An 11,608-nucleotide genomic window follows, 5' to 3' on the forward strand; every position below is an offset into this window, starting at 1 on the left:
ATAAACAAGTTTTAGTCAATAAAAATAATGTTATTTTTGCTGTTTTTTGACACTTTTGGGGGTTTTTTTTTTTTTTTAGCATTTGAAACATTATAGTTTGCTGTGATTTATTTTCTTATTCCAAATAAAGTTTTTATTCACACTTAGGTTTGAAATCACAGTTTTGAAGACCCAGCTCCCACATTTTTTTAAGTTTCAGGCTTCACAAAACCTGAATATATCCCTGTGTATTTTATTGTATTTAATTTGCATTCTCTACTGTATTCAGTGAAGTTGAATTTCATCTAATTGATTAATTCAATTTCTTTTTTTGGGAATTGCCTTTCCTTATTCCTTACCATTTTTCTATTGAAGTGTGTGGGGGTTTTTTGTTTTTGTTTTTGTTTTGCCATTTTCTTTTTGGTTTGCAAGAGTTCTTTGTATAAGGATAACAAACTTTCATATTTTATTGTGTTGTAATTTTCCAAGTATGTAATTTTTCTTTTAAATTTATCCATGGTATTTTTGACATACAGAATTTTAAAATATATATTCATTTATATTTTATCTTAATAGAGCAAGTCATCTTCCTCCCTAATGCAAAAATTTTACATTTATTCCTTTTTTTTTCTTCACAGAGAATTAGAAAGGAGTAATCGGGGTGTTGCAAGTCCTGATTACCCAGAGACATTAACCACGTTTCATGCATCTCCAATCAGCCTATTCTTTCTGCCCTCCAAAAGGAGAAATAGGTAAGAATTATCCCACCTGATGATGCATTTATTCCTGTTCCAGTTTGTCTGTTTTATTTGGAGCAAGTCTTCCGGTCTTAGGTTATTTTTAATCCTGATTCCATTATCAGTGGTATTAATGATCAGGACCAGTATGCCTGTTAGATTGTCTTCGCTGTGAGTAACAGCACATCCAACCAAATAATATAAGTTCATCTTTCTCACATGACAAAAAGTCCATTTGAAGGTTGTGGGTTTAACAGCTCAACAATATCACGGCCCTGGGTCACCTTCTGTCATGGCTGAGCCAGGGCTTCAGTGGCTGCAGACAGTAAATCCTCACATGACCATCTCTCAGGCAGGAATGAAGGCAGAGGAGGCTTTCCTTCAGTGCTGCCCGGAGGCTGCCCACAGACTTTCCCTCACATTTCAGAGGCCAAAGCAGAGTCGAGTGTCATCCCCTCCACGATTCCTAGCAAAGGGAAATGAATGTACTGTGACTGGCTTGGGCCACTCATTTTCCCTCGAGTATCGGGCCACCTTCCCTGAGCACATTTCTGTGTGATGCTGAACAAACTCAGGGTTATAATGTAAGGAGAATGGGTGAATGGCAGCCGGGTAGGCAACCAGCAGTGTCTCATCTACAAGAAGGATAAATTGCTGTTTGGTTTGCTAATGGACTACCATAACAAATTACCACAAAGTAGGAGGCTTAAAACCACAGAAATTTACTCTCTGTCAGTTCTGGAGGCTGAGAGTCTGAAACTAAGGTGTTGGCAGGGCCATGCACCCCTGAAGGATCCAGGAATAATCTCTCCTCAGGTCTCCCAGCTTCTGGTGGTTGCCAGCAGCCCTTCGCATTCCTTGGCCTCACTTCAATCTCTGCCTCTGAATTCACATGCGCATCTTCCTTTGGTGTCTGTTTGTGCATCTCCACATGGCTTTCTTATAAGGAGAACAGTCATTGAATCTAGGGCCCACCCTGATCCAGTATGATCTCATCTTAACGAATGGTCTGCAAAGATCCTATTTCCAAATAAGGTCACACTCACAGGTACTGAGGGTTAGGATATCAACATTTCTTTACGAAGGACACAACTCAGCCCCCAACAACTATCATTCATGCCTCCATCCAAATAGCTGATGCAATGCTGAGAGACCGAGGCTGGGACAGACCCTCGGTGCATACTTCCAGGGTCCTCACCTACAGCAGTCAGGTGTCCTACTCCACGTGATGGCCCTCTCAATGGCTCACATCCTAAAATCTCTCCCTGCTTTCCCAAAAGAAGCTCCATTATCACCAGTCTCCCAGCCTCCAGCCTCTCCTGGAGCCCACTCCAGAGTGTTTGACTCACCCTGCTTCAGATGGACGAGAACCTTCTCAACCACAGGGCGTAGCTCCTGCCAATATCCCCATCCGATGGCAACTCTGACATCTTCCTTCAGATAGCCTCACCCCTGCTGCCAATTCTCACCTTCAGGTTCAGAGGACCTGTAAGGACAAAGTAACTTTTTGGGGGCTTACTGGCAGCTTTAGAAATTAGGAGGAAGGGCTGGGCATGGTGGCTCATGCGTGTAATACCAGCACTTTGGGAGGCTGAGGTGGGTGGATCATCTGAGGTCAGGAGTTGGAGACCAGCCTGGCCAACACGGTGAAATCCCATATCCATTAAAAATCCAAAAAAATTAGCCGGGCATGGTGGTGGGTGCCTGTAATCCCACCTGCTCAGGAGGCTGAGGCAGGAGAATCACTTGAACCTGGGAGGCGGAGGTTGCAGTGAGCCGAGATCATGCCACTGCATTCCAGCCTGGGCAACAGAGTGAGATTCTGTCCATGCCCCCACCCCACACCCCCACCAAAAAAAAAAAAAAAGATATAATGAAAAGGGAGTGGTGTCCAAGTTGGGACTGAGAAAAACAGCCTTCAGACAATGATCTCAGGTACTCATTGGGCTTCTAGCTTCTACCTAGAAAAACCCACACCAGGGCATCGATGATAGGGACAATCTGAGGTGTGCAGTGGGGAAAGGAAAGGAGGAACAAACTTAACCTTGAGCCCTGGCCCTAGCCAAGATCTCAGAAATTCGCCTGGCCTCTTGACCTGTGGATTTTGGTCATGTTGTACTGAGGTACCTAGTACGTAGGAGGGCTGCCTGACTCACAGGGGAAAACTCAGACATGGGGAGGTGGGGTCTAAGAGATCAAATCTGGGTTGACACCTTCTCCCTGGCCATTGTAGATTGACCCAAGGGTGGATAACTGACTCAATCCAGCCCTTCTCTCAGATTTTTCAAGCTGGAATCAGGGAAATGTAATAATCCCACTCTGATAGAGAGTGCATGGCTCAGAAGCTGTTGCTGTCATTTCCCCCTTTATGTGGAAGAAGACCATCAGGCTTAGGAGGAATTTAGGCTGACATACAGAAACAAGAGAAGGGAAGGAAGATGTCGGCAGCACAGTATCTTTGGTTCTAGAGCTCTGGGTCCAGCTTCATCCCTGACCTTCCCGTTTTTGTAAATATTCCAACCACACACCCTCTTTGGGCATAGGGTGAGCTTCTGGCACTTGCAAGGAAGAGTCCTGAGAAATAAATGTATTTCCCTGTGAGGCTGTTTGCTCCTGGCCAGTCCACCTTCTCAGAGACCTCAGTGAGGGATGACCCAGATGGCACTGCTAACTCTTTTTTTGTAGGGGGGGTGGGGGGGGGACAGAGTCTCTCTCTGTCAACCTGGAGTGCAGTGGCACAATTTCAGCTCACTGCAACCTCTGCCTCCCGGGTTCAAGCGATTCTTCTACCTCAGCCTCCCAAGTAGCTGGGACTACAGGTGCACATGACCATGCCCAGCTAATTTTTATATTTTTAGTAGAGACAGGGTTTCACCATGTTGGGCTGGTCTCAAACTCCTCACCTCAGGTGATCTGCCCACCTCGGCCTCCCACAGTGCTGGGATTACAGGCATGAGCCACCACGCCCGGATGAGCACTGCTCTTACCACACATGTATCATGGCTGTTGAATAGCTCAGGTTGTCCATATTCCCCTGGCCATAGGCCAGGCAAGAGCAGCATAGACACAAGTGGGTTAATGTCCATGCTGGAGATGGGATTCGTACAGTCAGGCTGGCCTGCGAAAGGCAGAGGGACAATAAGGGCAAAATCCTTGAAGGCAAACAGTTAAAACTCAGAGAAGCAAAACCTGACGCAGAGCCCAAAGGGCACTGTGAGAACCCATGAATGAGGGGGCCAGAGGGGGGCTTGAAAAGCTAGTTCACGGGACTAGATCAGCCAAGGAGGAAGGCAGGTCCCTGGCCTCTCTGCAAGCAGTGATAGGCATCTACAGGCCCTTCGCCTGCTTGGTGAGGGGATATAGTCAGCTGGATTAAAGGTTTGTGTTGAGAGGCCATGAGAACAGGAAAATGCAGGGAGGCAGACATTTAGCGCAGTACTTTACTAGTTTGGAGTGAATTTATTGGCCTTTGTGAGCCTAATTTCTTTCATCTATAAAATAGAAATAATGATACACACTTTGTATTGTTGTAAAGGCTAAATGTAAAACAACAACTTCAATGCGGTGGTATTTTAAAATGTGAATTCTTTGACACTCCTTTAATCAAGAGGTGGGGTCTATCTCACATTTTGTTGGATCTGGGTGAGGATGTGATGGCCTCAATTAATATTTTACAGAGGAAGTGACTTCACATGACTTCCAAGGCTAGGTCATAAAAGGCCACATAGTTTCTGCTTATGTATTACACATTCTTGGAGCACTGAGCCACCAGGCTCATAAAAGAATGTGACTTCCCTGAGGCTACCATGCTATGAGGAAGCCCAAGGCACATGGAGAGACCACATGTGGGTGCTTAGTTGATATTCCCAGCTGAGCCCAGCCTTTAAATCACCCCAGACTAGGCACCAGACATGTGAGCGAAGAAGTCTTCGAATGCTTCTAGACCTCAGTCATTAGAGTCACCCCTGGCCATCTGAGTTTTCCCAGCTGAGTCTCAATATATCTTGGAGTAGAGACAAGGCCTCCCTCTCTCCCCTGCCTCTATTCCTGACCCACAGTATCTGTGGGTGTACATTGTGGGGTAAATTGTTACACAGCAATAGATAGGTAACCCAGATGCCATGTAAAGGGCCAGGTATAGTAGCAGAGTTGGGATTTGAACTTATCTAGCTGATTCTACAGATTGTGAACTTTCTACTTTACTAGTGGTTCCTGAAAGCTGGTGCCTATCAGTGATAGCATTTTAGTGAGAGAAAAAAAAAGATCAGGAAAATGTAGTAAATTTTTTAATACAGCCAATGTATTCCATTGAAAAAAATTATATATATATATATAGAGAGAGAGAGAGAGAGAGAGAGTTGCCCCAGCTGGAGTGCAGTGGCACAATCACAGCTCACTGCAGCCTTGATCTCCTGGGCTCAGTCAATCCTTCCACCTCAGCCTACTGAATAGCTGGGACTACAGGTGTGCACCACCATGCTTGGCTAATTTTTTTAAAAAACTTTTTGTAGAGATAGGATCTTGCTATGTGCTCAGCCTGGCCTCAAACCTCTAGGCTTAAGAAATCCTCCCACCTCAGCCTCCCAAAGTGCTGGGATTACAGGCATGAGCCACTGTGCCCAGCCAAAAAAAAAAAAAATTATTCTGAGATTGTCTTTCCCACCTTTGGAATTACTCATGTGTCATTTCTTTTATGACATAATGGTGATGGCACTTAATGGTGGTTATTTTATTAATGTCCTTACTCAGCAAAGTAAAAAATTATGAAGCTTATGTTATTCCATTCAGTTACCTTTCCTTTTTAAAGCTTCACTGGTCTTTAACATTCAAAAGTCCAGGAGCCCCTGCTCTGTTCTACTCCTTGGGTGTCCTAGATCAGAGGTGGATCCATTGGAAGCTTGACATTGTTGTAGGGTTGTGTGTTTTCTTTCTTTTTTTTTTTTTTTTTCCCCAGGCTGGATCATGGCCAACGGCTCACTGCAACCCTCCGGTTCACCCATTCTCCCCCACCTACTGGACTACAGGCCCCCCACACCCGGCTAATTTTTTTTTTGTATTTTATAGAGACGGGGTTTCACCTGGTCTCGACTCTGACCTCTGATCCCCCCGGCTCCAAATCTGGATTACAACTGACCACCCACCCGGCTGTGTGTGTTCTGGTTGCGCCTGTGATGGTTGAGGTTGGCTTGACTGGAAGATGCTGGTAAATGTGAGGGTGTGTCTGGTTGTGTCTGTTTCCTGAGAAGACTGGCACGTGAGTCAGTGGACTGAGTGAGGAAGAGTCACCCTCCATGTGGGCAGGCACCATCCAATCAGCTGGGTCCCCAGATAGAACAAAAAAAGGAGAGAATAGGATTTCCTCCCTCTGTCTCCTGGAGCTGGACACTCTTCTCTCCTGCCCTGGGACATCAGAACTCCAGGCGTCTTGCCCTTTGGACTCCAGGACTTATGCCAGCAACCCTCCACTGCTACCCTGAGAATTACACGGTCGGCTTCCCTGGCTCTGAGGCTTTTGGACTTGGACTGAGCCACGCTACAGGCAACCCAGTGTCTCCAACTTGAAGACAACCCGTCGTGGAAAATCCCCGCCTCCAAAATTGCATGAGCCGATTCCCCTAATAAATCCTCTGTCATCTATCTATCATCTACATATGTATATCCTATTGGTGGTGTCTCTCTAGAGAACCCTGACTAATACGTTCCCTATTCCCTTTTAGGATTAGCACATGTGTTCATTTATAGTTTATACCCCCCACCTGCTTCCAAAAAGGATAGTCTTTCTCCAGACACACCCCAGATTCCTGTAACAGTTACTGAGTCAGATGGGGCCCTTCCCCAGGCGCCAAGAGGATTCAAACAGTGAACGACGGGAGTGAATGGGGGATGACCTTGCACTCTCTGTTGAAGGCAAGGTCATCCCTCACCCACCCCCGGCCACTGTTTGAGATCTTTGTTGCCACAGTGGCCCTTGCCAGCACTTGGCATGAAAGGCAGAGGTTGAGACCAGTGGCCCTTAGCCCTCATCCTGGTCCAGCCCTCAAACGTGGGCTGGCAGCTGTGGCTTCTTCTGTTTCCTGGTGTGTGGCTCTTCAGACACCTGTCTTTAGGCTGTAAGGCTTTATCTTAGACAACACCTCTTCTTAGGTGGCTGGCAAGTCTTTCTAGCTGTGCTTATAACAGATCACCCACGGTGGAGCCCAAGAACTTACTCTTGGGAGGCTGGTGTGACCAAGGGGTTGAGTCTCATTTCCAGAGCCAGAGTACCTGGATTGAACACTGATTCTGCCACGTACTAGGTGTGTTGTACCCTTGGGCAAGCTACCTAACCTTTCTGTGCCTTAGTTTCCTTGTCTGTAAAATGGCAATAATAATAATGTGTACTTCATAAGGTTGTGTGAGAAGTAAGTTAATAAAGCACTTAAAACAGTGCCTGGGAAAGGCCATTTAAAGCCATGTTGAGATATCCCACCCACCCATGAGACTAGCTATAATTAAAAAGACTGACAGTACCCAGTGCTATTATGCCTAAGGAGCACTGCAACTTTTGAACATTGTCGATGGGAATGTGAAAGGATACAACCACTTTGGATAATATGGTGGCATTTTCCTATGAAGTGAAATATGCACTTAAAATGCATTAGTATGAAAAAAGGCATAAATCTTTACAAAACAAATAATTTTTTACCACACAGTCCAGCAACTTTACTACTGGGTATGCACCCAAGAGGAATAAAAACATATGATTACACAAAGATTTGTACATGAATGTTCATAGTCGCATTGTACTGTGAACATTATAACAGCTAAAAAGGTAAGCAATCCAAATGGCCTTCAACAGGTGCATGGGTAGACAAAATGTGGGTTTTGTGTATGTTTGCAGTGGAATACTACTTAGCAATAGAAAGGAATGGACCACTGATACATGCAACAACATGGATGAATCTTGCAAACTTTCTGATGAGCAAAAGAACCCAGTAGCCAAAGAGCACATACTGTATGAGTCCATTTGGATGAAACTTCGGGGAAGACAAATCCAACCTAGAGTGACAGAAAGCAACTAAGCGTTTCTATAGGGAAGACAGAGAAGATTGAGTGGGAAAGGGCACAGGAACTTTCTGGAGATGATGGAAATCTCTACGTTGATTGTAGTGGCAGTTGCACAGTATATACATTTTTTTAATGCAATAAATATGCTAGGTATGGTGGCTCACGCCTTTAACCCCAGCACTTTGGGAGACCGAGGCAGGCGGATCACCTGAGGTCAGGCGTTTGAGACTAGCCTGGCCAACATGGTAAAACCCTGTCTCTACTAAAAATACAAAAATTAGCCAGGCGTGGTGGCACACGCCTGTAATCCCAGCTGCTCGGAAGGCTGAGGCAGGAGAATTGCTTGAACCCCGGAGGCAGGGGTTGCAGTGAGCCGAGATTGCGCCACTGCACTCCAGCCTGGGTGACAGAGCGAGACTGTCTCAAAAAATAAAATAAAATTAAATTAAATTAAATTAAATTAAATTAAGGTACACTTGAAATGGTATGGGTTTTATTATATGGAAATAACATCCCTGTAAAATTGATTTTCAAAACTTCTATCTATATGGAATGTGATGCCCTGGCTAAACGTTGGGCTACAAAGTATTTTGGAATTATAAAAGGAAGACACAAAAGGTGGGATGGAAGAATAAACTGTTATTTAATCTTTGCTAGAAGATGTCTGTTCTAGAACTCTAGTCTGGAATAGAAACTGCACAAGAGCAGAGCTCTTAGTTGGTTTTATGCTGCAATGGATCCCAAGCACCTCAAATAGCACCTGACACTTGGCTGGAACTCAATTAATATGTGTTGAATGAATGAACTTTGGGACATACTGTTTCTTTGACTTGATAAAAATGGCCAAAACCAGTAAAACTTAATGTGTCCGAAAGGTAAAGTAAGTGCTCACCCATTGTTCTTGGGAAGATGAGGCCATTGCTGTCATATGGTTACATGCCAGCATTAAGAGCCCTGGCTGGGAACGTGAAGTTGTTGTGCGCTCTTGCACCCTGTAGCTGTGGGATATATCCAGCCCTTCCTCTGTCTCTGCATATCCTTAATTTCCAACCATGAGTAAATGTTATGTGGCTGTGAATGAATCTAGAAGGCAGTCTTTTTGAGAAGCTTCCTCTTGCTGTGGTGATGGGGGTGGATTTTGGTTTGGTTTAGTAGGGGGAAGGGTGTCACTTGCTGGGTCTGAGGATGGAGGGGAAGATAGGAAGGGCCTGACTTAATGAGAGAGTGTATGGGGCCCGAGACACAGGCTAGGCTGCTTGGAGACTGGGGTGAAGATGTGTGGTATTAAGAAGAGAGGAAAGGTTGTCCCTGACCTCTGCAGACAGAACCTAGACCTGCTTTGGCATGTGGATGAGGGAACCAGGAGCCAGGGAGGCAGCTCCTTTGGCACAGTCCTCATGATATGCAGGGTACACCGCTGGCAGTGGCCATGCTGAGATTGTCTCAGGTCTTTGGAACAAGAAAGGAAGAACATTGCAGCTGCTGCGTGGGAACCTTAGTGGACAGAGAGATTTGTGGATTCACGTGAAGTGCTCCTTGGGCACCCCCACGATAACCAAGGAAGACACTTTGTGGCTCTAGGAGGACCTGAGAATCAATAATCAAGGCATTGGGGTCTTGAGCGATTGTTTATTGAATATTAAACTTAATGAGAATCCAATAACCAATATTGTATATTATGTATGGACATATACATATAGAGTAAAAATAGAAATTAAAAAAATACTAAAATGGAGATCCTTTACCTTTAGGCAGGAAATAGAGGGGGTATCATCTGATCCAAGTACACAGGATGTATCAGCCAGAGACGCAAAAACACCAGAAGATTATCTATCTATCTATCTATCTATCTATCTATCTATCTATCTGTCATCTATCAATCATCCATCCATCCCCCCACCCATCCATCCATCACTACATGTTCTCTGTTACAAGATTTGACCTTATGCAATTGTGGGATCTGGTTAAATGGTTTCTGGAAAGCTGTGAACTTCTCTGATGCTGGAGTTTAAAGTCCCCAGGGCAGACAGTCAGGAAGGGAAGATGGATGTAAACTGGGGAAGAATGAGGACAAGATGGAACCCAGGAATATAAGCTGAAACCCACAAGAACGGACAGGAAACTGTGTCAGTCACTCACCACCTCCCACCTTGATGAAGGGTGTCCTGCAGGAGAAGCTGGTACCCTTTGTCATGGAGCTAGACACACACCTGGCTCAGCAGTCATAGGAACTGAAGGAAGGAGCAGGGCCAGGGGGAGCAGGTGCAGGCCCGGACGCTTTCCCTGCCAACAAGGTAAGCAGAGAGGCACCAACGTGCAATAAAAGCACCCACCTGGGCCTTCCATGTGTAAAAAATAATATGGCTGCTGCTTCAGCTCTGTCCTCTAAATCTCAAAAATGGTCTTCTGTGGCCCACTGAAGCAGAAACATCCAGGGAAGGGGATTCTGGGAAATGTAGCTCAGCCCAACCAAGTGGACCCATTACAAAGCCACTTTGAAGTTGCAGTTTCATGTCTAAAAACTGGTAAGTATGTAAGTGTTCATTATGTAATTCTCTATTTTTTTTTTTTGCATGCTCGATATGTTTGATAAAAGTTAAAAATGAATTGCAGACATGTTGGTTACACCTGTCTCTAACCTCTAGGGCCTGTACACAGTTACCATAGATGCAGCAACTCAGACCCAGGGTCACCCAGCCAGCAAGGGGCAGCTCTAGGATGCCTTCCATGTTCTTTCCTCTACCAGGGGTGTCCAACTTTTTGGCTTTCCTGGGCCACATTGGAAGAAGAATAATTGTCTTGGGCCATACATAAAATACACTAATACTAATGATAGCTGATAAGCTAAAAAAAATGCAAAAATATGTCATAGAGTTTTAAGAAAGTTTATGAATTTGTGTTGGGCCACTTTCAAAGCTGTCCTGTGTTGCATGTGGCCCATGGGCCACGGGTTGGAAAAGCTTGCTCTACATCAAGCTGCCTTCAACAAATAGGAGTTACAGATGACCTAAAGAGGCGGCTGCTATGTTGCACTATCTTTTTTCCTTTATATTCTGTTTTATTGTCTGTCTATGGTCACTAAAATGTAAGCTCCATGAAAGCAAGGATATGTGTTCATTTTGGTCACTGCTGTATCCTCAGAACCTAGAATAGTGACTGGCGTATAGCAGGTACTCAGTAAATACTTGTTGAATGAATGAATAAATGCTCTTAGAGGAATCAGAACATTATATTCCTTACATCACAGGAGAGCTTTGGATACAATCTTGTTGAACCCAACAAGACATCAATAAATCTGAAGTGGGATCCCCAGCCCCACCCCCTCCAGCCTAGGCTTCTAAATATCAGCCAAATATTCCAGAGTCATCACGGCTAGTTATAACCTTTCTAAGCTTCAGGGTTCATCTCCACCTGTAAAGTAACAATGATCTTTGCCCTTCTTACCTTATGTGATTGTTGTGAGGCTCAAATAAGACTGCTCTGTAAAGTCCTCCACGTGATTCTTGTTATCCCCATGAGATGTTTATCCCTTCCTGGAGTAGAGAGGAAAACAAGACTTAGATGTGAATATAAAAGTGTGCAAAGGGCCCCTGTTCCCATCAAACGCTTTCTGACCACTGAGGAGCCCTGGAGGCTATGGGATATTCACCAACAGCCACTACAGGCATAGCAAGCCTCTGTGCTGGTTCTCTGGGATGGGAACCCTGATGCCCACATCCACACTCCAGACCCTAAACCACACCTCAGCTCAGAAAGCTTCTCAAGAGTTTCATTTTCCTTCATAATTTATCACTTTCTCCTATGCTACATGCAGTCCATCCTCATTATTTGCAGATTCTGGGTGT

The 11,608-nt window shown here is 44.9% G+C and overlaps 1 non-coding gene across 1 annotated transcript; it reads right to left on the reverse strand.

Moving 5' to 3' along the window:
• Positions 1-620: 620 nt before the first annotated feature.
• Positions 621-754, reverse strand: LOC116484363 (U8 small nucleolar RNA). Its single transcript, XR_004252537.1, has one exon. It is a non-coding gene; the product is annotated as a U8 small nucleolar RNA (small nucleolar RNA).
• Positions 755-11,608: the final 10,854 nt, after the last annotated feature.

This window comes from Hylobates moloch, unplaced genomic scaffold (assembly GCF_009828535.3).
Source record: "Hylobates moloch isolate HMO894 unplaced genomic scaffold, HMol_V3 SCAFFOLD_15, whole genome shotgun sequence".
NCBI lineage: Eukaryota > Metazoa > Chordata > Mammalia > Primates > Hylobatidae > Hylobates > Hylobates moloch.